The 23,751-nt window shown below is 44.7% G+C and overlaps 1 long non-coding RNA gene across 1 annotated transcript in view; it reads right to left on the minus strand.

The window, feature by feature from the left end:
• The window catches only part of LOC143788078 (uncharacterized), a 71,594-nt gene that overhangs the window by 11,920 nt on the left and 35,923 nt on the right, over positions 1-23,751 (minus strand). The window lies entirely within an intron of this gene.

Raw genomic sequence — 23,751 nt, forward strand, 5'->3', positions numbered from 1 at the left:
CAGCAAAGGTGGCCCCCCTCTGGTCGCATCCTTGCTGTAATACCCTGTCCTGTGGAGAGCCAATCCAAGCCTGTCTGCCTCTAATATCTGTGGCTGGAGCTTTCTCTTATCTCTACTGTTTGCCATTTAGATACAAATGATTGACAACACCTCCCCAAATGACATGATCATGGGGCGCTGTTGGGTTAACATGGCAGCCATGGGCCTGCTGAAAGCCTCCATGGCTGCCATTTTAGTCAAGGCTGGACTTCATATGATAACTGCAATTACACTATATACTGTAATACTATTGTATTGCAGAATATGGAATAAGCAATTGTTCAAATGCCCTAAGGGGACTAAAAAATAAAGTAAAAAATGCAAAGAAAATATTTTTAGAAATATAAATAAAAATATATAAAAATCTAAATGCTGCCTTTTCCCTATTTAAAAATAAATACATTATAAATTATTCTATTTGATAGTCATACCATGCACATTAAGCACTTTTTATTTCCTTATTGACTCTCTAGCACTCTACAGCAGTTGCTCAATCATTTGATCTTTGAGTATCCATCCTTTTAGTCACCTGGCCCTTTAAAATACATTCTGGCCTTTCCTGCCCTGTGTTATGGCATCTTAGTGGTAGGCCATCACATGCCAATGTCATCAGTAAAAGTGGTATTCCCATCTCCAATATCCTATCCCAATATGCAGTAGGTGTATCAATAATAATATTAGCAAATACCTCCAATTAGAAATGCAGTATAGTTCTTCTGATTCACTATGTCGCTTACTCCATGTGCAAGGCATTGCAGTTAGTAGCTTAGGTACTCATGGTTAAGACCACTCCTATAGTGACAGATACTTAGCTGTTAGTGATTTTAACCATGGATAACTAAGCTACTGCAATGCCCTGCACATGAGGTAACCTACATAGCGAATCAGAAGAACTGTACTACATTTCTAATTGGAGGTATTTGATATTATTATACATACTACATATTGGGATAGAATTTTGGAGATGGGCGTACCCCTTTAAGTGATGCGTAGTTTGCCGCAGGATGCAGTGTGGTGACACCGGTGAGGGACTGATAAGGAACACATGCGTCGATATTACAGGAAACTTTTTTAATTGATTTTTGATCTGGATCTTTAGTCTGTCCGTTGGTCAGATATAAATTAAATACAGGTTTCTGTTCAGATGACACTACACCTGACAAAGGTTTGCTGAAATGCATATTGGGATTGGCGTAATTCCAGAGGAAGTTCATGTCCACGTCATGGGTATCTTTTTCGTCAATATTTATTCTATACAAATATCCATAAAATCTACATAGAGCACACTCTAGGTTCATGTTGCTCGTTTAATTGTGTCCGGTAATTACTTTATTACACAGTGAATTGTTCTATATTTTATGGTACCATACTATCCTCTTCTGGCAACATTCAGTATTGCAACATATATAGCCAATTACCATGGTAGCACTTTATACATCAGAAATCTGTACCACTAGTAAAGAGGACCTAACTGACCTATCATCAAATACATGACAGTAACACAAGCAAAAGATGATAAATGGTCAAACAATTGTATCAAAGAAATACTTTATTTATAACAATAAAAAAGTGCAAGGAGGGAGATATACAACTGGCAGCACTAAGAAGACGCTGTAATAAAAAACAGGAGGCACATGCACAGGAACAACGGTCCCTAAGGAATATAATACTTATCCTAATCACACCCTAATCATACCCCTGACGAAGGTTTGACCACCGAAACGTGTGTTGGGGCGGAGGCACGTCCCCAGGAACTCCTGTCCTCATTGCGGTGGGTACCTTTCTGCGGCAGCGTACTTATTATTATTATAGTTTTAATTACAGATGTTGGAGACCGGTAGTCTTATATTTAATTGCTAGTCTGACACAGTATATTGCTAGCTAATTAATACTTACATCACTACGGTCTTGTGAGATTTCCTCTGTTTTTCTCTGATTTTCTCTGCTTGCTGCCTGCGGCATGGTTTCCCACCCTTGATGGATTAGCCCATATACACTCTCATTTATTTTGGGTTTGCTTTTTTTTTTTTAGGTTATTTTTCACATTTTGTTTATTTTTTCTGGATCTAGTTGGTATATACTACAAGTATGTGATTAGGATAAGTATTATATTCCTTAGGGACCGTTGTTCCTGTGCATGTGCCTCTTGCTTTTTATTACAGCGTCTTCTTAGTGCTGCCCAGTGGCGTAACTACAAAGTTATGGGCCCCGGTGCGAACTTCCAAATGGCCCCCCCCCCCACCCCGGGTCCCCCCGCCTCAACCCCCCCCCCACCCCCGCCCCCCCCCCACCTTCCCCTAGATACGCCTTGGACTGTCGCAGGAATCTCCTGCACTGCAACATGGTGTTGGGTGCCAGCACAGCCCGCACAGTGGTATATCCAGCACAGTGGTATATACAGCACAGCCCGCACAGTGGTATATCCAGCACAGCGGTATATCCAGCACAGCCCGCACAGTGGTATATCCAGCAGAGCCCGCACAGTGGTATATCAAGCACAGCGGTATATCCAGCACAGCCCGCACAGTGGTATATCCAGCACAGCCAGCACAGTGGTATATCCAGCACAGCCCGCACAGTGGTATATCCAGCACAGCCCGCACAGTGGTATATCCAGCACAGCCCGCACAGTGGTATATCCAGCACAGCCCGCACAGTGGTATATCCAGCACAGGGATATATACAGCAGAGCCCGCACAGGGATATATACAGCAGAGCCCGCACAGGGATATATACAGCAGAGCCCGCACAGGGGTATATACAGCAGAGCCCACACAGGGGTATATAGAGCACAGCCCGCACAGAGATATATACAGCAGAGCCCGCACAGGGGTATATAGAGCACAGCCCGCACAGGGATATATACAGCACAGCCCGCACAGGGATATATACAGCACAGCCCACACAGTGGTATATACAGCAGAGCCCGCACAGGGATATATAAAGCACAGCCCGCACAGGGATATATACAGCACAGCCCGCACAGGGATATATACAGCAGAGCCCGCACAGGGATATATACAGCAGAGCCCGCACAGGGGTATATAGAGCACAGCCCGCACAGGGATATATACAGCACAGCCCGCACAGGGATATATACAGCAGAGCCCGCACAGGGATATATACAGCAGAGCCCGCACAGGGATATATACAGCACAGCCCGCACAGGGATATATACAGCAGAGCCCGCACAGGGGTATATAGAGCACAGCCCGCACAGGGATATATACAGCAGAGCCCGCACAGGGATATATACAGCAGAGCCCGCACAGGGGTATATACAGCAGAGCCTGCACAGGGATATATACAGCAGAGCCCGCACAGGGGTATATACAGCACAGCCCGCACAGGGGTATATACAGCACAGCCCGCACAGGGGTATATACAGCACAGCCCGCACAGGGGTATATAGAGCACAGCCTGCACAGGGATATATACAGCAGAGCCCGCACAGTGGTATATAGAGCACAGCCCGCACAGGGGTATATACAGCACAGCCCGCACAGGGATATATACAGCACAGCCCGCACAGGGATATATACAGCACAGCCCGCACAGGGATATATACAGCAGAGCCCGCACAGGGATATATACAGCAGAGCCCGCACAGGGGTATATAGAGCACAGCCCGCACAGGGATATATACAGCACAGCCCGCACAGGGATATATACAGCAGAGCCCGCACAGGGATATATACAGCAGAGCCCGCACAGGGATATATACAGCACAGCCCGCACAGGGATATATACAGCAGAGCCCGCACAGGGGTATATAGAGCACAGCCCGCACAGGGATATATACAGCAGAGCCCGCACAGGGATATATACAGCAGAGCCCGCACAGGGGTATATACAGCAGAGCCTGCACAGGGATATATACAGCAGAGCCCGCACAGGGGTATATAGAGCACAGCCCGCACAGGGGTATATACAGCACAGCCCGCACAGGGGTATATACAGCACAGCCCGCACAGGGGTATATAGAGCACAGCCTGCACAGGGTTATATACAGCAGAGCCCGCACATCTCATCTCCCCGCCCCCCCCCCCCCCCCGATAATGGCCCCACAGTCCAGTTAAAAAGAAAAAAAAAAAAAACTCTCCTCACCTTTCCTTTTGCCCGCGCTGCTCCCGGCGGCTGCAGTCTGCCCAGGACACTGCAGGTGCGCGATGATATGACGTCATCGCGCACCCGCAGTGTACTGTCAGAGGCAGAGCGGGGAATGATGGGAGAGGGGGCGTCAGCAGACGCTCTCTCCTCCATCATTGCATTGAACTATACCGGTGTCATAGACGCCGGTATAGTTAAATGCGGCGGCGGCGGCACTGGCGGGGGGCGGGGGGGAACAGTGCAGCGGCCCACTACTGGCACCGGCTCTTCTGGCATTTGCCAGAAGTGCCCGATGGCCTGTCCGGCCCTGCACTGACCTGCCAACCCGGGGCCCCTGACCTGCGGGGCCCGGTCGCAATGGCGACCGCTGCGACCGCGGTAGTTACGCCCCTGGTGCTGCCAGTTGTATATCTCCCTCCTTACACTTTTTTATTGTTATAAATAAAGTATTTCTTTGATACAATTGTTTGACCATTTATCATCTTTTGCTTGTGTTACTAACATTCAGTATTGGCCTGATATACTACTTGGGCAGGCAAGCAAAAAAAAATATCCTTTTTTGATGATAACATTATGGAATATATACAACTTTACCACTCTGGGTTTTTTTTGGCTTTGTTTATTTTTTTAAAAGTCGAGATCAACAAAAACAGCAATTCTGGCATAGTTTTATATTTTTAAGTGGTTATTGAACCACTAGATGGTGGCCCGATTCTAACGCATCGGGTATTCTAGAATATGCATGCGTAGTGTATAGCACAGCCCACATAGTATATTGCACAGCCACGCAGTACATTGCGCAGCCCACGCAGTACATTGCGCAGCCCACGCAGTACATTGCGCAGCCAACGCAGTACATTGCGCAGCCAACGCAATACATTGCACAGCCCACGTAGTACATTGCGCAGCCCATGTAGTACATTGCGCAGCCTACGTAGTACATTGCGCAGCCCACGTTCTATATATTGCGCAGCCCACGTAGTACATTGCGCAGCCCACGTAGTACATTGCGCAGCCTACGTAGTACATAGCACAGCCCACGTAGTATATTGCACAGCCACGCAGTACATTGCGCAGCCCACGCAGCACATTGCGCAGCCCACGCAGCACATTGCGCAGCCAACGCAGTACATTGCGCAGCCAATGCAGTACATTGCGCAGCCCACGCAATACATTGCGCAGCCCACGTAGTACATTGCGCAGCCCACGTAGTACATTGCGCAGCCTACGTAGTACATTGCGCAGCCCACGTTGTATATTGCGCAGCCCACTTTGTACATTGCGCAGCCCACTTTGTACATTGCGCAGCCCACTTTGTACATTGCGCAGCCCATGTAGTATATTGCGCAGCCCACGTAGTATATTGCGCAGCCCACGTTGTATATTGCGCAGCCCACGTAGTATATTGTGCAGTCCACGTAGTATATTGCGCAGCCCACGTTGTATATTGCGCAGCCCATGTTGTACATTGCCCAGCCCACGTAGTATATTGCACAGCCCACGTAGTATATTGCCCAGCCCATGTAGTATATTGCGCAGCCCACGTAGTATATTGCGCAGCCCACGTTGTATATTGCGCAGCCCATGTTGTACATTGCACAGCCCACGTAGTATATTGCACAGCCCACATAGTATATTGCCCAGCGCATGTAGTATATTGCGCAGCCCACGTAGTATATTGCGCAGCCCACGTTGTATACTGCGCAGCCCACGCTGTATATTGCGCAGCCCACGTATATAGCAATGTGGGCATGAAATACCTGTTTAATAAAAAGAATTAAAATAAAAAATAGTTATATACTCACCTTCCGTTGGCGCCTGGATCTAGGAAGCGGTTTCCGACGCTTGGGATCCACCGAAGCTCCCCCGAGCCGCTCGCGCCGGCCGCCATCTTCCGTTCCCAGGATGCATTGCAAAATTACCCAGAAGACTTAGCGGTCTCGCGAGACCGCTAAGTCTTCTGGGTAATTTCGCAATGCATCGCCGGGAACGGAAGATGGCGGCCGGCGCGAGCGGCTCGGCGGACTACGGAGTGTGAGTATAGCAGGTTTTTTTTTTTTTATTATTTTTAACATTACATTTTTTTACTATTGATGCTGCATAGACAGCATCAATAGTAAAAAATTGGGGACACACAGGGTTAATAGCAGCCGTTACGGAGTGCGTTACCCGCGGCATAACGCGGTCCGTTACCGCCGGGCACTGAGTGCGGGGAGTAAGAAGCGGCCATTTTCTTCAGGACTGTGCGCGTCGCTGATTGGTCGTGGGCGTTTTGCCACGACCAATCAGCGACTTGGATTTCCATGACAGACAGAGGCCGCGACCAAGAATATCCGTGACAGACAGACAGAAAGACAGACAGAAAGACGGAAGTGACCCTTAGACAATTATATAGTAGATTATACAGTGAAAAGTAGAAAAACAAATTAAATTAGGATATATAGCTTCAAGACATAATCTACAGTATCTATATAATCGTCTAAGGGTCACTTCCGTCTGTTTGTCTGTCTGTAAGGCAGGGATCACATTGCGTTAGTGCAGTCCGTTCAACACATGCGTTAAATGGACTGCGAAACGCAAGTGCCTTTTAAAGATCGCGTTATGCGATCGCGCTAGCGCAGATGCTCCATCTGTGCTAGCGGTGACGGACCCGAAAACGCTGCAGACCGCGTCCGAGGGTCCTTCACAGAATGACGGCACATCGCTAACGCATGCCGATTATGACATGCGTTAGCGATGCGCTACAAAATGGCAGTTAATGGGTGCGCTAACGCATCTGTTACATAGCGTTAGTGCCGCTATGTCACGGATGCCATCAGTGCATTGCCATTAACGCAATGTGAACCTAGCCTTACGGAAATTCCACATCGCTGATTGGTCGCGGCCGGCAAGCACAGTCCGGCAGCGAATTCGCCCCTTTCTACTCTCTGTCAGTGCCCCCTCTATACTCCCCTCCAGTCAGCGCTCACACAGGGTTAATGGCTGCGTTATTCCGTGGTGTAACGCAGTCCGTTAACGCTGCTATTAACCCTGTGTGACCAACTTTTTACTATTGATGCTGCCCATGCAGCATCAATAGTAAAAAGATCTAATGTTAAAAAAAATAAAAAAAATAAAAAATCATTATATACTCACCTTACGGCGCCTTTCTCGCTCCTCGCGACGCTCCGGCCATGCATTGCGGTCTCGCGAGATGATGACGTAGCGGTCTCGCGAGACCGATACGTCATCATCTCGCGAGACTGCAATGCATTCTTGGGACCGGAGCGTCGCAAGGAGCATCGCTAAACGCCTCGCCTGCATCCGGGGGCTGCCGGAAGGTGAGTATATAACTATTTTGGGATATGGGGCCCACATTGCTATATACTACGTGGGCTGTGTTATATACTGCGTGGGCTGTGTTATATACTACGTGGCTGTTTTATGTACTGCGTGGGCTGTGCTATATACTACGTGGCTGTGCAATATACTACTTGGCTGTGCAATATATTACGTGGCTGTGCTATATACTATGTGGCTGTGTTATATACTGCATGGGCTGTGTTATATACTATGTGGCTGTGCAATATACAGGTCCTTCTCAAAAAATTAGCATATAGTGTTAAATTTCATTATTTACCATAATGTAATGATTACAATTAAACTTTCATATATTATAGATTCATTATCCACCAACTGAAATTTGTCAGGTCTTTTATTGTTTTAATACTGATGATTTTGGCATACAACTCCTGATAACCCAAAAAACCTGTCTCAATAAATTAGCATATCAAGAAAAGGTTCTCTAAATGACCTATTACCCTAATCTTCTGAATCAACTAATTAACTCTAAACACATGCAAAAGATACCTGAGGCTTTTAAAAACTCCCTGCCTGGTTCATTACTCAAAACCCCCATCATGGGTAAGACTAGCGACCTGACAGATGTCAAGAAGGCCATCATTGACACCCTCAAGCAAGAGGGTAAGACCCAGAAAGAAATTTCTCAACAAATAGGCTGTTCCCAGAGTGCTGTATCAAGGCACCTCAATGGTAAGTCTGTTGGAAGGAAACAATGTGGCAGAAAACGCTGTACAACGAGAAGAGGTGACCGGACCCTGAGGAAGATTGTGGAGAAGGACCGATTCCAGACCTTGGGGAACCTGAGGAAGCAGTGGACTGAGTCTGGTGTGGAAACATACAGAGCCACCGTGCACAGGCGTGTGCAGGAAATGGGCTACAGGTGCCGCATTCCCCAGGTAAAGCCACTTTTGAACCATAAACAGCGGCAGAAGCGCCTGACCTGGGCTACAGAGAAGCAGCACTGGACTGTTGCTAAGTGGTCCCAAGTACTTTTTTCTGATGAAAGCAAATTTTGCATGTCATTCGGAAATCAAGGTGCCAGAGTCTGGAGGAAGACTGGGGAGAAGGAAATGCCAAAATGCCTGAAGTCCAGTGTCAAGTACCCACAGTCAGTGATGGTGTGGGGTGCCATGTCAGCTGCTGGTGTTGGTCCACTGTGTTTCATCAAGGGCAGGGTCAATGCAGCTAGCTATCAGGAGATTTTGGAGCACTTCATGCTTCCATCGGCTGAAATGCTTTATGGAGATGAAGATTTCATTTTTCAGCACGACCTGGCACCTGCTCACAGTGCCAAAACCACTGGTAAATGGTTTACTGACCATGGTATTACTGTGCTCAATTGGCCTGCCAACTCTCCTGACCTGAACCCCATAGAGAATCTGTGGGATATTGTGAAGAGAAAGTTGAGAGACGCAAGACCCAACACTCTGGATGAGCTTAAGGCCGCTATTGAAGCATCCTGGGCCTCCATAACATCTCAGCAGTGTCACGGGCTGATTGCCTCCATGCCACGCCCCATTGAAGCAGTCATTTCTGCCAAAGGATTCCCGACCAAGTATTGAGTGCATAACTGAACATTATTATTTGATGGTTTTTTTGTTTGGTATTAAAAAACACTTTTATTTGATTGGTCGGGTGAAATATGCTAATTTATTGAGACAGGTTTTTTGGGTTATCAGGAGTTGTATGCCAAAATCATCAGTATTAAAACAATAAAAGACCTGACAAATTTCAGTTGGTGGATAATGAATCTATAATATATGAAAGTTTAATTGTAATCATTACATTATGGTAAATAATGAAATTTAACACTATATGCTAATTTTTTGAGAAGGACCTGTATTATGTCTCTGTGCTATATACACTGTGTTCCAAATTATTATGCACAAAGAGTTTAGGAGTGATAAGGTTAGAATTTTTTTGTTTGTCATTTAAACTCATTGATGGTGATGTGTGTCAGGGCTCTTTATATCACTGAAAGCAATTGCAGATACCTGTGCAAATTAGTTTGGCAGGTGTGCCCAAATAAAGGCAAGACTACTTAATAAGGCTGTTCCACATTATTAAGCAGCCTACATTTTTGGCCAAAACGGGAAAGAAAAAGGATGTGTCGGCTGCTGAGAAGCAACAAATTGTGGAGTATTTAGGTCAAGGCATGACTACAATCAACATTGCCAAGACACTTCATCGTGATCATCGCACAATCAAGAAGTATGTAGCTGATTCCCAGCACACACGTGTGCGTGCTGATAAGGAAAAATTGAGGACTCTTTCCAACAGGCAATTGCGTAAAGTTAAAAGAGCAGCTGCAAAAATGCCTTGTCATAGCAGCAGACAAGTTTGTGAAGCTGCTGGTGCCTCCAACGTCCCCAGAACAACAAGATGCAGGGTCCTTCAGAGGTTTGCAGCTGTGCGTAAGCCATACTGTCGACCACCTCTATCCACTGCACACAAGCAGAAACAGCTCCAGTGGGCCAAACGATACATGAAGACTGACTTCCAAACTGTTTTGTTCACCGATGAGTGCCGTGCAACGCTCGATGGTCCAGATGGATGGAGTGGAGGATGGCTGGTTGATGGACACCCCATGAAAACACGGCTAAGGCGCCAAAAAGGAGGAGGTGGAGTAATGTTTTGGGCTGGAATCATGGGGAGAGAGATTGTCGGCCCCTTTATGATCCCTGAAGGGGTAAAGATGAACTCCATAATCTATGTGGAGTTTCTAAAAACACTTCCTGCCATGGTTCAAGAGGAAGAACCGTGCTTTCCGCAGCAAGATCATTTTCATGCATGATAATGCACCGTCTCATGCTGCAAAAAACACATCTGCATCTCTGGCTGCTATGGGCATAAAAGAGGACAAACTTATGGTGTGGCCACCATCTTCCCCTGACCTCAACCCCATTGAGAACCTCTGGAGCATCATCAAAAGGAGTGTCTATGATGGCGGGAGGCAGTTCACATCTAAGCATCAGCTCTGGAAGGGTATTCTGTCCACATGCAAAACAATTGAAGCAGAAACCATCCAAAAACTGACAAATTCAATGCATGAGAGAGTTCAGAAGCTTCATTCAAACAACGGGTCCTATGTGCAAATATAACATCACCTAGAATAAAGTTTTCACTTGAAAACTGTTTGATTTCATTTTGTAATAAGCTGATAATGCTTATAGCTTCACAATTGACAATTTTTTTGTTCAAAATAAAATAAAAAAGGTTGAAAACTCTGCTGTGCATAATAATTTGGAACATGCATTTTGAGTGTTTATTTTTTTTTTTAATAAGATACTGTTTTCATAGGCAGTTTGTTCCAAAACATTGCAATTATACTAGAATAGTAGATGACTGGAAAATAACAATGTCTGCAATTCAGATAGGTAATTTAGAGAAAATATGAGGAAATATTATTTGCATAATAATTTGGAACACAGTGTATGTGGCTGGGCAATATAGTACGTGGTTGTGTTATATACCACGTGGGCTGTGCTAAATACTACGTGGCTGTGTTATATATTACGTGGGCTGTGCTATATACTACTTAGCTGTGCAATATACGTGGCTGGTCAATATACTACATGGCTGTGCTATATACTACGTGGGCTGTGTTATATACTACGTGGCCTGTGTTATATACTATGTGGGCTGTAATATACTATGTGGGCTGTGCTATATACTACGTGGGCTGTTATATACTGCGTGGGCTGTGCTATCTACTATTTGGGCTGTGTTAAACACTGCGTGTGCTGTGTTATATACTATGTGGGCTGTGTTATACACTGCGTGGGCTGTGCTATATACTGTGTGGGCTGTGCTATATACTGCGTGGGCTGTGCTGTATACTACGTGGGCTGTGTTATATACTACGTGGCTGTGCTATATACTACGTGGGCTGTGCTATATACTACGTGGCTGTGCTATATACTACGTGGCTATGTTATATGCTACGTGGGCTGTGTTATATGCTACGTGGCTGTTTAATGCTACGTGGCTGTGCTATATGCTATGTGGGTGAGACTCTTTTGCCCGGGGCCCTCAAAAACCTGGAGCAGGCCCCGGCTTCGCTGATTGGTCACGTCCGGCCTCGAACAATCAGCGACAGGCGCAGTCCGGCCGCGAATTGGCACGGAATTTGAACCACGCTTCGCTAATTGGTCATGCCCGGCCGGCCGAATCCTGTATATAAATTGCATTCTGAAAACTTCATAAACTACATACATATTCTAGAATACCCGATGCGTTAGAATCGGGCCACCATCTAGTAAACAATAACAAATTAGATGACAATGAGTGCGAACAAAAAAAGAAAAAGTGTATCAGATCATCATGATGGAAGTAATATAACAGGAGCAAAATAAATCCTTGGTCCTGAAGTGTGACTTTATGTTGACTTAAATATAAGGATTTAACTGTAACTTATTATAGGGTGAGACCAACAACTCTGAGACCCAACAATTGCTTATTTAATAAGAATACCTCCTACATCCCGCTCTTCTTCCATAAATTAGAGCATAGGAAGTCTCCAAACAATAATAAAATGAAAAGAACAGCATAAAGAAAAGAGTGAATGGAAGAAAAAAAGATAAAAAAGTGAAGAAAAGACTAGGCAGCAAAAAAGGAAAATTAACTGAGCATCTCCCCTGTCCCCAATTCTTCAGGGAAAGACACCCGTCTGTTTGACCCATCAGTTCACTATAGAAAGTAATCTTTTATCCTCTGAATGTTGGATCCATGGTGGATTATGGCATAGTTTTTCATATTTTTTTATTCATGGCGTTCACTGTACAGAATTTGAAATATTAATGTTTTGTGTCATTTTTGTGTGGATCTGGTTTTTACAAACCATTTTTTTATTTTTAAAGCTCTGATTTTGGTGGGTTTTTTATTATTATTTTTATGTAACCTGGAACTTATCATCACATTTTTGTATCCCATACTTATGCTATCTGTGTATGGTCACTGTAATGTTGATTTCATTCACAGCTGGACTTTAACCCCTTAAGGACCAAGCCACTTTGTAGGTTAATGATCAGGCCTTAATTCTGAAATCTGACCAGTGTCACTTTATGTGGTTATAACTCTGGAACGCTTCAACAGATCCCACTGATTCTGAGACTGTTTTTGCATGACATATTGTACTTTATGATAGCGGTAACATTTCTTCAAAATTTCTTGTGTTTATTTGTGAAAAAATTTAAATTTTGCAAAAATGTTGAAAATGTCACATTTTTAAAACTTTTAATTTGTATGCCCCTAAATCAGTGTTATGTCGCACAAAATGTGTTTTTTTCGCGATAAAAACGCTATAAAAACTCATTAAAAACGCATACATTATGCATCCTATCATTTAGAATGCATTCTGCATGTTTTGTGCACATGGTGTGTTTTTTTCCGCGAAAAAAACCGCATCGCGGTAAAAAAAAGCAGCATGTTCATTAATTTTGCGGATTTTCAGCGTTTTTCCCGCACTTCTATGCATTTGGAAAAAACGCACAAAAAACGCGTCAAAAACGCATGAAAAAACGCAAAAAAACCGCATGCGGATTTCTGGCAGAAATGTCCGGTTTTTGTCAGGAAAATTTCTGCTAGAAATCCTGACGTGTGCACATAGCCTTACATTATCACTTACATTATCACACTTTTTGAAACATAATTTTTTTTGTTAGAAAGTTATAAGGGTTAACATTTGACCAGCGATTTCTCATTTCTCCAACAAAATTTACAAAACTATTTTTTTAGGGATAACCTCATATTTGAAATCACTTTGAGGGCCTACATAACAGAAAATACCCAAAAGTGACACCATTCTAAAAACTGCACCCCTCAAGGTGTTCAAAACCACATTCAAAAAGTTTATTAACCCTTCAGGTGCTTCACAAGAATTGAAGAAATGTGGAAGGAAAAAATGAACATTTAAGTTTTTTTCACAAAATTTTTACTTCGCACACAATTTTTTTCATTTTGTCAAGGTTATAAGGAGAAAATGAACCACAATATTTGTTATACAATTTCTCCTGATTACACTGTTATACCATGTGTGGAGAAAGACCACTCTTTAGGTGCAGAGCAGGACTCAGAAGGGAAGGAGCACCATTTGAGGTTTTGAACGTAAAATTGGCTGGAATCAAGAGCGGATGCCATGTTACGTTTGGAGAGCCCCTCATATGCCTAAACAGTGGAAACCCCCATAAGTGACCCCATTTTGGAAGCTAGACCCCCAAAGGAACTTATCTAGATGTGTGGTGAGCACTTTGAGCCCATAAGTGCTTCACAGAAGTTAATAACGTAGAGCCGTGAAAATAAAAAATCATATTTTTTCCACAAAAATGATCTTTTTATCCCCAATTTTTTATTTTCCAAAGGGTAACAGAAGAAATTGGACCCCAAAAGTTGTTGTGCAATGTGTCCTGAGTAGGCTGATACCCCACATGTTGGGGTAAATCATTGTTTGGGCGCATGGCAGAGCTTGGAAGGGAAGGTGCGCTGTTTGACTTTTTCAAAGCAAAATTGGCTGGAATTGAGATCGAACGCCATGTCGCATTTGGAGAGCCCCTGATGTTCCTAAACAGTAGAAAACCCCCACAAGTGACCCCATTTTGGAAACTAGACCTCTCAAGTAATGTATTTAGATGTATGATGAGCATCTTGAACACCCAGGTGTTTCACAGAAGTTTATAACGTAGAGCCGTGAAAATTAAAAATCACAATTTTTTCCTCAAAAATCATTTTTTAGCACCAAATATTTTATTTTAACGAAGGTAGCAGGAGAAAATGGACCCGAAAAGTTGTGTAATTTCTCCTGAGTTCGCCAATACCCCATGTGTGGAGGAAGACCACTGTTTGGGCGCACAACAGGACCTGGAAGGAAAGGAGAAAGGTTTGACTTTTTGAACACAAAATTGGCTGGACTCGGAGCGGATGCCATGTCACTTTTGGAGGGCCTCTGATGTGCCTAAACAGTGGAAACCCCCACAAGTGATACCATTTTGGAAACTAGACCCCGCAAGGAACTTATCTAGATGCGTGATGAGCATCTTGAACCACCAGGTGCTTTACAGAAGTTTATAACAGAGCAAAGAAAATTAAAAAAACACACACATTTTTCCCACAAAATTTTTCTTTTAGTCCCAATGTTTTTAATTTTCTGAAGGGTAACAGGAGAAAATGGACCCCCAAATTTTTGGGCAATTCCTCCTGAGTGTGCCAATAGCCCATGTGTGGGTGAAAACTACTTTTGAGGCACATTGCAAAGCTCAAAAGAGAAGGAACGCCATATTGTAGTGCAAATTTTACTATTATGGTTTGCGGGTGCCATGACCTGCTGGGAGAACCTCTGAAGAGTTGCTACTTTTTTGTGGATTTTTTTTATGTTGCTCACTGAAGGGGTTAACTAGTGTGACACTTTTATAGATCGGATTGTTCCGGACACGGCGATAACAAACGTATACTTTTTTAATTTAATTTTTTACATAAAAATGTGTATTTATTAGTGGATTGTTTTTATTATTACTATAATTATTATTTTGTATTTTTTTTTTTACATTTTTTTTTTAAATGTTTTTTTTTTTTACCTAGTCCCTTTATGGACTTTCCCTTTTTTTACTTTGAATGAAGGTATAATGCATTGGAATGCACTAGCATTGCAGTGCATTATACCTAAATTGAAAGCTTCTGACACCATGCTGCGAGCATGGTCTCAGAGACTTTCTGTAGCTTGATGACCCAGGGGTCATCATGACCAGGGTCGGACTTGCCCACAAGGGAACAGGAGGATTATCCGGTGGTTCCAGGCACTTACATCTGCTGGCATACAGGGCCGGCAGCTGCCTAGGGCCCCCGCTGCTCCAGGGGCCCCCAACCAGTGGATGTCGCTTAGGCTGGCGTCACACTCAGCGTATGAAAATACGGTCCGTATTTTACGGCCGTAATACGCAGAAATGTTCCAAAAATAGTGATCCGTATGTCATCCGTAGGCAGGGTGTGTCAGCGTATTTTGCGCATGGCATCCTCCGTATGTAATCCATATGGCATCCGTACTGCGATATTTTCTCGCAGTCTTGCAAAGCCGACATCTAATGGATTTATGTGCTCAAATGTTCGTTAAAACATATATACAGTATATATATATATATATATATATATATATATATATATATATCATTGAGACACACATATATACAGGTCCTTCTCAAAAAATTAGCATATAGTGTTAAATGTCATTATTTACCATAATGTAATGATTACAATTAAACTTTCATATATTATAGATTCATTATCCACCAACTGAAATTTGTCAGGTCTTTTATTGTTTTAATACTGATGATTTTGGTATACAACTCCTGATAACCCAAAAAACCTGTCTCAATAAATTAGCATATTTCACCCGACCAATCAAATAAAAGTGTTTTTTAATACCAAACAAAAAAAACATCAAATAATAATGTTCAGTTATGCACTCAATACTTGGTCGGGAATCCTTTGGCAGAAATGACTGCTTCAATGCGGCGTGGCATGGAGGCAATCAGCCTGTGACACTGCTGAGATGTTATGGAGGCCCAGGATGCTTCAATAGCGGCCTTAAGCTCATCCAGAGTGTTGGGTCTTGCGTCTCTCAACTTTCTCTTCACAATATCCCACAGATTCTCTATGGGGTTCAGGTCAGGAGAGTTGGCAGGCCAATTGAGCACAGTAATACCATGGTCAGTAAACCATTTACCAGTGGTTTTGGCACTGTGAGCAGGTGCCAGGTCGTGCTGAAAAATGAAATCTTCATCTCCATGAAGCATTTCAGCCGATGGAAGCATGAAGTGCTCCAAAATCTCCTGATAGCTAGCTGCATTGACCCTGCCCTTGATGAAACACAGTGGACCAACACCAGCAGCTGACATGGCACCCCACACCATCACTGACTGTGGGTACTTGACACTGGACTTCAGGCATTTTGGCATTTCCTTCTCCCCAGTCTTCCTCCAGACTCTGGCACCTTGATTTCCGAATGACATGCAAAATTTGCTTTCATCAGAAAAAAGTACTTGGGACCACTTAGCAACAGTCCAGTGCTGCTTCTCTGTAGCCCAGGTCAGGCGCTTCTGCCGCTGTTTATGGTTCAAAAGTGGCCTGTGCACGGTGGCTCTGGATGTTTCCACACCAGACTCAGTCCACTGCTTCCTCAGGTTCCCCAAGGTCTGGAATCGGTACTTCTCCACAATCTTCCTCAGGGTCCGGTCACCTCTTCTCGTTGTACAGCGTTTTCTGCCACATTGTTTCCTTCCAACAGACTTACCATTGAGGTGCCTTGATACAGCACTCTGGGAACAGCCTATTTGTTGAGAAATTTCTTTCTGGGTCTTACCCTCTTGCTTGAGGGTGTCAATGATGGCCTTCTTGACATCTGTCAGGTCGCTAGTCTTACCCATGATGGGGGTTTTGAGTAATGAACCAGGCAGGGAGTTTTTAAAAGCCTCAGGTATCTTTTGCATGTGTTTAGAGTTAATTAGTTGATTCAGAAGATTAGGGTAATAGGTCATTTAGAGAACCTTTTCTTGATATGCTAATTTATTGAGACAGGTTTTTTGGGTTATCAGGAGTTGTATGCCAAAATCATCAGTATCCCCCTTTTTTTTGCATATTCCACACTACTAATGTTAGTAGTGTGTATGTGCAAAATTTCAGCGCTGTAGCTGCTGAAATAAAGGGTTAAATGGCGGAAAAAATTGGCGTGGGCTCCCGCGCAATTTTCTCCGCCAGAGCGGTAAAGCCAGTGACTGAGGGCAGATATTAATAGCCAGGAGAGGGTCCATGGTTATTGGCCCCCCCGTGGCTAAAAACATCTGCCCCCAGCCACCCCAGAAAAGGCACATCTGGAAGATGCGCCTATTCTGGCACTTGGCCCCTCTCTTCCCACTCCCGTGTAGCGGTGGGATATGGGGTAATAAAGGGTTAATGTCACCTTGCTATTGTAAGGTGACATTAAGCCAGATTAATAATGGAGAGGTGTCAATTATGACACCTATCCATTATTAATACAATAGTATGAAATGGTTAAGAAAACACAAACACATTATTACAAAGTATTTTAATGAAATAAAGACACATGTTGTTGTAATATTTTATTAGACTCTTAATCCACCTGAAGACCCTTGTCACCTGAAACAAAGTTAAAAAAAACAAACAACAATATTCCATACCTTCCGTCGTTCTGTCCCACGTTGTAAATCCATCTGAAAGGGTTAACTAATTTTACAAGCAGAAGCCTGTTAAGGCTACTTTCACACTAGCGTCGTGCACTGCACGTCGCTATGCGTCGTTTTGTAGAAAAAACGCATCCTGCAAAAGTGCTTGCAGGATGCGTTTTTTCTCCATTGACTTGCATTAGCGACGCATTGCCACACGTCATAACCGTCGTGCGACGGTTGCGTCGTGTTGCGTTGGACCGTCGCCACCAAAAAACGTTGCTTGTAACGTTTTTTGGTGCGGTCTTCCTGTCTTTTCCGACCGCGCATGCGCGGCCGGAACTCCGCCCCCGCCTCCCCGCACCTCACAATGGGGCAGCGGATGCATTGAAAAACAGCATCCGCTGCCCCCGTTGTGCGGCGCATTCACTGCTAGCGTCGGTACGTCGCAACGACGCAATTCGTCATGCGTCGTCCAACGCTAGTGTGAAAGTAGCCTAATGCAGCTGCCCCTGCCTGTAAAAACCCGGGGAATGAATGGAAAGCAGGGTGACCAGTAGTTACTTTGAGTTGCGGTGATGTGCCCTCTGCTGGATGTCCTCATATGAACTCGAGCGTGGGTACTTTTCCCAGGCTCCAGTTCATGAGGACATCCAGCAGAGGGCGCATCACCGCAACTCAAGGTAACTACAGGTCACCCTGCTTTCCATTCATTCCCCGGGTTTTTGCAGGCAGGGGCGGCTGCATTAACAGGCTTCTGCTTGTAAATTTAGTTAACTCTTTCAGATGGATTTACAACGTGGCACAGAACGACGGAAGGTATGGAATATTGTTGTTTGTTTTTTTTAACTTTGTTTCAGGTGACAAGGGTCTTCAGGTGGATTAAGAGTCTAATAAAGTATTACAACATGTGTCTTTATTTCATTAAAATACTTTGTAATAATGTGTTTGTGTTTTCTTAACCATTTCATACTATTTGATTAATGATGGATAGGTGACATAATTGACGCCTCTCCATTATTAATCTGGCTTAATGTCACCTTACAATAGCAATGTGACATTAACCCTTTATTACCCCATATCCCACCGCTACACGGGAGTGGGAAGAGAGTGGCCAAGTGCCAGAATAGGTGCATCTTCCAGATGTGCCTTTTCTGGGGTGGCTGGGGGCAGATGTTTGTAGCCAGGGGGGGGCAATAACCATGGACCCTCTCTAGGCTATTAATATCTGCCCTCAGTCACTGGCTTTACCACTCTGGCGGAGAAAATTGCGCGGGAGCCCACGCCAATTTTTTCTGCCATTTAACCCTTTATTTTACCAGCTACAGCGCCCAAATTTTGCACATACACACTACTAACATTAGTAGTGTGGAATATGCAAAAAAAAAAAGGGATATGAGATGGTTTACTGTATGTAAACCATGTCTCATATCATGTCGGGTTTGGGAAGGAGAAAGAAAAAGCCGGCAATTGAATTACCGGCTTTTCTATAGAACACCGCTGCGTATTTCTCGCAAGTCACACTGCTGGTCCGTGTGTAATCCGTATTTTTCTCGCCCCCATAGACTTTCATTGGCGATTTTTTTTTGCGCAATACGGTGACAAATGCAGCATGCTACGATTTTCTACGGCCGTAGAAGACCGTATAATACGGATCCGTAAAATACGGCTGATAGGAGCTGGGCCATAGAGAATCATTGGGCCGTGTGTTATGCGTAATTTACGGACGTATTTTCTGCGCTCATACGTCCGTAAAACTCGCTAGTGTGACGCCGGTCTAATAGCGGTACACCCAGCTGCTATGAGGCCCGTGAGTCAGGGGGGCCCGCCTGGTGCCAGTGGAGCAGCAGCTGGAGACAGGAGCCTGTCCCCGTTGCTAAAGAGAAATGAATATTCACGCTTCCCCATGCCCCCATGGGCGTGGAGAGGAATGAATATTCATTTCACTTTAATAGCGGGCAGCGTTAGCCGCAGGCTGAGGCTAACACTGCTCGCATGTAAAGCTGGATCGGCTGCATCGGGGCCCCGGAGGTAGGCCGCTGCAGGGCGGCTAACACTGAGGGCAATCGGCAGGCAATGGCAGCAGAGCGGAACTGCAAGGATCCGATGCCGTCCTGCTTCCTGCCCAGCGCTTCCTGTCTGACACACCAGCAGCTGGATGACATCATCATCATCATGCAACGCGCGGCTGTTTCAGAGAGAAAGCTGCCGGCGACGAAGATGCTACCAGGATGTGCAGCGGCTAACGTGCGGAGAGGTGAGTGGTGCTGTCTGTCTGCCTGCGTGTGTGAGAGTGGTGCGGTGCAATGTATTATAAATAGGGCATCATGGCAACTAAGGCTACTTTCACACTAGCGTCGCTTGCTGTACGTCGCAATGCGTCATTTTGGAGAAAAAACGCATCCTGCAAGTTGCCCGCAGGATGCGTTTTTTTCCCATAGGCTTGCATTAGCGACGCATTGCGACGTATGGCCACACATCGCATCCGTCGTGCGATGGATGCATCGTGTTTTGGCGGACCGTCGGCACAGAAAAAGTTACATGTAACTTTTTTTGTGCGTCGTGTCCGCCATTTCCGACCGCGCATGCGCGACCGGAACTCTGCCCCCTCCTCCCCAGACATTACAATGGGGCAGCGGATGCGTTGAAAAACTGCATCCGCTGCCCACGTTGTGCTACATTAACACACTGTCCGTCGGTACGTCGGGCCGACGGTTTGCGACGGCTCATACCAACGGACTAGTGTGAAAGTAGCCTTAGGCTACTTTCACACTTGCGTTTTTCAGCTTCCGTCACAATCCGTCGTTTTTTGAGAATGCAGGATCCTGCATTTTCCCATTGACTTGTATTAGCGACGGATTGTGACGGATGGCCATCCGTTTCATCCGTTGTGCACTGGATCCGTCGGAAAATAGCGGTCCGTCGTGCGGAGAAAACGTTCATAGGAACATTTTTTCTGCACGTCGGAAAATCGGTCAGCGACGCATCCTGCGCTGCCCGTCGTCGGCTATAATGGAAGCCTATGGACGCAGGATCCGTCGCTGACCGTCACACACAGGAATCCAGCGACGTATCACGTTTTTCCCCTCTGAGCATGCCGGAAGGATTTTCAAATCTGGGAAAAAGTCTCTCTCTCTCCTTTCTCTCTCTCGTCCCCGGACATTCATTCCTAGAAATTTCTCCATTCAAGTTGTGGACGACGCATCCGTCATTACATTGGATCCGTCACACACGTTTTTCGCTATTTTCGTGACGTCCGTCGATACGTCATTTTGCTGCACAACAACGTACAGCAGAAAACGCAAGTGTGAAAGTAGCCTAAGGCTGCTTTCACACTAGCGTCGGGCCGACGAACCGACGCATGCTGTGAAAGAAATGCACAACGGGGGCAGCGGAAGCAGTCTTACGATGCTTCCGCTGCCCCATTGTAAGGTCCGGGGAGGAGGGGGCGGAGTTTCGGCCGCGCATGCGCGGTCGAATATGGCGGACTAGACGCACAAAAAAGTTACATGTAACATTTTTTTGTGCCGGCGGTCCGCCAAAACACGACACAACCGTCGCACGACGGTTGCGACGTGTGGCAATATGTCGAAATGCGTCGGTAATGTGAGTCTATGGGGAAAAAACGCATCCTGCAGACAACTTTGCAGGATGCGTTTTTTCTCCTAAACGATGCATTGCAACGTCCGCCGAAAAACGCTAGTGTGAAAGTAGCCTAAGTTGTTAATATTGAACTATATATAAAGAAGCCCGGTGGTTTAGTGGTTAGCATTGAACTATAAATAGGGCAGCACAGTGACTCAGTGGTCAGCATTGAACTATATATAGGATAGCATGGTGGCTCAGTGGTTAGAATTTAACTATATATAGGGTGTCACGTTGGCTCAGTGGTTAGCATTGGACTATATACAGGGCAGCACTGAACTATGTATAGGGCAACACGGTGGCTCAGTGGTTAGCATTGAACTATATACATATATATATATAGGGCAGAATGGTGGCTCAGTGATTAGCATTCAACTATACAGCTCTGGCAAAAATTAAGAGACCACTGCACAGTTTTATAAAAATCAGCTTCTCTACATGTCTGACAGCCATTCCAATCCAGTGTCAGTTGAATTCCAACCAGAGTACACCTCATTCTACTTAATGTGCTTCTCATTAGGTGATCACCTGAACCAAATCTTATTTGACAAAGGAAAGTATAAAAAAACACTGCTGTGGTGTTCACAATCCTCTTGCAATAGGACAAGCTGGATGGAAAAACAAGTGCTAGTAATATCCCAAAAGTAATAGGAATGAAAAAATAACTTTTAACCATGCCAAAGGAGTTGAAAAGTCTTGAGTGAGGAAAAGAAGGGCTCAATTCTGGCTTTACTAGCAGAGGGACACAGTGAGCGTCATGTTACTCCCATCCTTAAAATTTCTAAGACGGTAGTCCATTACAACAAGGTCAAGCAGCAGACATTAGGGACAACGAAGCTACATACTGTCAGAGGGCGAAAATGGCTCTCCACTGACCGGGATGATCGTCATCTTATTCGAATGTCACTCAGCAACCGCAGGATGACATCAAGTGACCTATAAAAGGAATGGTAAATGGCAGCTGGGGTGAAGTGCACGGCAAGAACAGTTCGTAACAGGCTCCTAGAGGCAGGACTCAAGTCATGTAAAGCTAGAAAAAAGCCTTTCATCAATGAGAATGAGAAGCAAAGGAGAGCCAGGCTGAAGTGTGCCAAAGACCATAAGGATTGGACCATAGAGGACTGGAGTAACGTAATCTTCTCTGATGAGTCTAATTTTCAGCTTTGCCCATCACCTGGTCGTCTAATGGTTACACAGAGACCTGGAGAGCGTACAAGCCACAGTGTCTTGCACCCGCTGTGAAATTTGCTGGATGATCGGTGATGATCTGGGGATGCTTCAGCAAGGCTGGAATTGGGCAGGTTAATCTTTGCGAAGGACGTATGAATCAAGCCGCATACAAGGTTATCCTGGAAAAACAGTTGATTCCTTCTGCTCAGGCAATGTTCCTCATCTCTGAGGACTAGTTTTTCCAGCAGGACAATGCGCCATGCCACACAGCTAGGTCAATCAAGGTGTGGATGAAGGACCACCACATCAAATCCCTGTCATGGCCAGTCCAATCTCCAGACCTGAACCCCATTGAAAACCGCTGGAATGTAATCAAGAGGATGATGGATAGTCACAAGCCATCAAACAAAGAAGATCTGCTTACATTTTTGTACCAGCAGTGGCACAAGGTCACCCAAAAGCAGTGTGAAAGACTGGAGGAAAGCTGCCAAGATGCATGAAAGCTGTGATCAAAAATCATGATTATTCCAAAAATTATTTATTTCTGAACTCTTCCTGAGTTAAAAGATTAGTATTGTTGTTTCTGAATGATTATGAACTTGTTTTTTTTTTTTGCATTATTTGGGGTCTGAAAGCAATGCATTTTTTTTGCTATTTTGACCATTTCTCATTTTCAGAAAATACAAAATTTATTGCATGGAAATTCGGAGACATGTTGTCAGTAGCTTATAGAATAAAAGAACAATTTAATTTTACTCAAAAATATACCTATAAAGAGAAAAATCAAACTGAAAAGTTTGCAGTGGTCTCTTAATTTTTGCCAGAGCTGTATATTGGGTGGCACAGTGGCTCAGTGGTTAGCACTCAACATATATATAGGTCAGAATGGGTGGCTCAGTGATTAGCATTAAACTATAGGGCAGCACGGTGGTTCAGTGGTTAGCACTGAACTATATATAAGGCAAGGGTGGCTCAGTGGTTAGCTTTGGAGTATATAAATGTTGGCACACTGGCTCAGTGGTTAGCACTGAACTATATATGGAGCAGAAAGGTGACTCAGGTTAGCATTGTAGCCTTGCAAAGGGCCTGGATTCAATCCCTACCAAGGACACGTGCAAGGAGCATGGTCTCCCTGTGTGTGCGGATTTCCTCCACGTTTCCCAATGATATACTGGCACTATATGAATAAAATAAATGGTCTCATTCTGAAATGACAATGTCTCCCAGAAAAAAAAAACAAGCCTCATACATCTGTGTAGACTGAAGAAAAACTTCA

The sequence above is a fragment of the Ranitomeya variabilis genome, chromosome 8 (assembly GCF_051348905.1).
Source record: "Ranitomeya variabilis isolate aRanVar5 chromosome 8, aRanVar5.hap1, whole genome shotgun sequence".
NCBI classification, from domain to species: domain Eukaryota; kingdom Metazoa; phylum Chordata; class Amphibia; order Anura; family Dendrobatidae; genus Ranitomeya; species Ranitomeya variabilis.